Genomic DNA, 3,369 nt, shown 5'->3' on the forward strand with positions numbered 1-3,369 from the left:
TCATAAATTTGAGGCGCGCGACTAATAAAAATCAGGGTTTTGGCTTGGAGATGGTGGTATGGCTCATCATATGGGGTGAAACACTAATTACTTGATTCCTTGAGGCATTTATTCTTGAAGATTACACCATGGCATTCATCTGTTCAACCAACCCCTAAGTCTTGACTGGTTCTTATGGGATTTTGTGTTTGACATTCTGTATATCTGAATTGACCACCAACCTCTTTTCCCTGACTTGTTTTGGTTGGTTTAAAGCATGTTAAGGAAATTAATCTTGATTTAAAGGAGCCAAAGATTTACTTCTACCGAATATACCTTCATTCTCATGGGGCTTTGGCCCACTTTTTTATATGCATCCATAGGTAGCTTGGTTTAGCTTGGTCTGAGTATGGAAAAACTCGCGACTTACATTTCGAAGCCATCCGTCTTCCACGACTCTTATTCTACTTATCTAATGCTACATGCAATTTTCTAACACATAATAAAACTGTTCAACTTCCCTCTTAAGTACTGATTACTACCTTTTAACTCGGTTACAATTTTGATTTATCATTCGGTTACAACCCAATTTACTTATGAACAAATCAAGTGCAAACTCTAAATAATCTAGAGTTAACATGTATGCTCAGGAACCACAAAGTACTTTAAATATGTACAATTCCAAACTCCAGTTCCAAGACATCTCCGAAAAAGGTGCAACCTGTCCTGCCGTGACTGCTACGAAACCGTGTGACCAACCGCCTTCCAACCACCAATGAGTTTTTGGCTTTGACATTTCAGTCCAACCTAGTCGATACTGTACCATTCATAACCTGCAAAGAAATAATAACAGGTTTCAATAGCCTAACGGAACCATTACAAATTCTCGACACAACAACTCCTGACACCATTCGCGTTACCTTCACTTGATAAATCTAATGGTGCACACCCAAATCAAGCCTTTAAGTAATAACGGGAAAACAATCACCAAGCTCACTTCGGTTCCGTTTCAACCACTAAGCGCCAAGGATCAATTAACCCTTTTGCTACCAGGACTCATGGCATCTCTCTGGATGTAAGCTACTACCAGGTTCGTTCGTTTGTACCTGCAACATGGCAGTCATAGCAGGGTCAGATATAACTTCTATGAAGCCAATTCTATTGGAACATACCTTGTTCTAACATGCACCAAATTAACTCAACACAAATCTCTTAACAGAACATTGCATTAGAATCACATTTCATTACACAGGCATTTTGAATCACATTTGGCAGCTTGTTTTTAGTAATAGGAAGAAACCCATTAAATGACCTGTTGTAACAACTTTCTTAGGCAAATTCATGGAGAGAAAGACCAAATTACCAAGAACTCATGGAGAGAAAAGCCAAACCTGTATTCCATAACATACCGACATCGTGCATTCTGCACTCTTTCGTTTCATGTCGGCAATAGAAGTATCATCCAACTTGGGCATTCACCTGCAGAATTTGAAGAAAAACATGTAGCAGACCAATGACCAAAAGAAAATGACAAGCGTGTGATCTCAATTAGCAATACGGCGGTAAGAGTTCTGCAGAAAGACTAAGGTAAATTAACAGTTCACTCATTTCAATAATAAATCCACCAAATTTCCATTCTTAACAAACTCCAACTAACCCACTAACTGATTTAAAATTATTGAAACTAACTCTAACTGTTCGGAAATCAACATGTAACTGGAAAAAATCATTTCGAGCTAACTGACCAACTGACTCCATTAACCTATAGCTAACAACTCTAACAAACGGTTAAACCTTTTTAACAGAAAATTGGAGGGAGGTACAAGTTCTTACACACTATAAAAGCTAACATCATGGTGATTCTTCAGAGTTATTCCATCTCTTTCTTCATCCTCTTCATTTCTCACTCTCCCAATTGCTTTCACCTTCTTCAAAGTTCTGCAACCTGTAGCCGCAAATCAATTCAAACCTGCAAATTTGACTCTGCAAATTCTGCAACAAAGTCACATTAGGCTGGCTCATCCCCTACCTGCAGAATCCTCAAAACTCAACCTTACCTTCAGTTCAACGGGATTCTTTCACTATCCTCATGCAGAATCCTTCTTCAATCAACAATACGCCTTCGATTCCCTTCCTCACATTTTCGTTTTCTTCTCAAGTCCCTTTCTATGAACGGAATTCAAGACAAAGCCTGCAATCATTGATTCAACAATCTCACACATCGCGTAACCAATGAATTCAGAAGAGCGAAGTCGTAACAAAGAAGATGGCTATGAAGGGGTGAAAGATTGGAATCGCATAAGAGATTTACCTGCTTCTGTTTCTGCAGTTGAACCTGGTAAAGCGTTGTATTCGCTTTAATTCACACCCATTCGCGTCTGAATCGCTCAAACTGTCTTATCGTTACGGTAAAGCATCGTATTCGCTTCGATTCACGCCGGCTCAAATTGAATCACTTAAGAGATTGTTGATAAGTTCAAGCGAGAATCCATGATTGGGGAAAATTAACTTGATACAGTTGTGTTGATTTCTTAAAGCGCAATTGCGGCGTCTTCCTTTCAACATCAGTTTTCCAACCCCGTGCTCGCCGAAACGGAGAAGTGAATCCTCTCCAAACTCAATGTTGCCGAGAATATCCATCATCAAATCGATCAGTAGGCGGAGGAATCGCTCCGAAAAGCGATAAAAGGCTTCGAGCCAAGATCGATTGAAGAATCCATTGGAGCGAAAATCCCATTCAAAGCTCCATCAGAACGAAGAACGCGTTGGATGAGGTAGTATCATGGTCGATTCCTCTTGCTTTTTGGAAAAATCACAACCCATTGTCGATGATGGACGTCCATTCGCGGCGCGGTGTTACGGTTCATTGCCCCTCTTCCACGAGTATTAGACCTTTGAGGAAGTTGAAGAATGACTATGGGCTTTGTCATGTGGGTCAAGCGGAATAAGATCTGTACGAACCCTCTCATCCGCACCTCACTTTCTCTTTCTACACCCCTCTTCTCGTATGAACAGTGTCGTTTGGGCCTTTGTTTAGGGCCCTTGTGTAGTAACGGGAAACTAATTCCCCGTAACCCCTCTATGGGTTCACAGTCCGGAATCAAAGCCCATTACGCCTAAATTCCTTGTTGCACCTCCAGGTTCTTAGTAACACTCCCTTGGCCCAATTTTGGATTTCTATTGCATAATTACTTTGCCTCTTTTAATTGCTTTTTCTTTAGATATTAAAATTAGGAAATTAATTTTAGAATGTAATTTAGTTTTTAGGTTAATTAGGAATTAATTAGAAATATCTTGATTAGGTATTAGAAATTCATTAGTTTTAACTAATTTTTTGGGATATTAGTTAATTAGGTATTAGGATTCAATTAGGCTTATTCAAATGTTAGG

At 39.4% G+C, this 3,369-nt stretch overlaps 1 long non-coding RNA gene across 2 annotated transcripts; it reads right to left on the minus strand.

The window, feature by feature from the left end:
- Positions 1 to 484: 484 nt before the first annotated feature.
- On the minus strand, positions 485 to 2,896 carry LOC127129476 (uncharacterized). 2 transcript variants are annotated; one of them, XR_007806346.1, is made up of 6 exons: positions 2,291 to 2,896; positions 2,037 to 2,170; positions 1,813 to 1,971; positions 1,371 to 1,458; positions 900 to 1,085; positions 485 to 812 (listed from the first exon to the last, which is right to left on the minus strand). It is a non-coding gene; the product is annotated as an uncharacterized LOC127129476 (long non-coding RNA). The 2 variants fall into 2 exon arrangements; XR_007806345.1 differs by having other exon boundaries at positions 1,813 to 2,170.
- Between the last annotated feature and the right edge of the window lie 473 nt (positions 2,897 to 3,369).

This window comes from Lathyrus oleraceus, chromosome 1, assembly GCF_024323335.1.
Source record: "Lathyrus oleraceus cultivar Zhongwan6 chromosome 1, CAAS_Psat_ZW6_1.0, whole genome shotgun sequence".
Taxonomy (NCBI): Eukaryota; Viridiplantae; Streptophyta; class Magnoliopsida; order Fabales; family Fabaceae; genus Lathyrus; species Lathyrus oleraceus.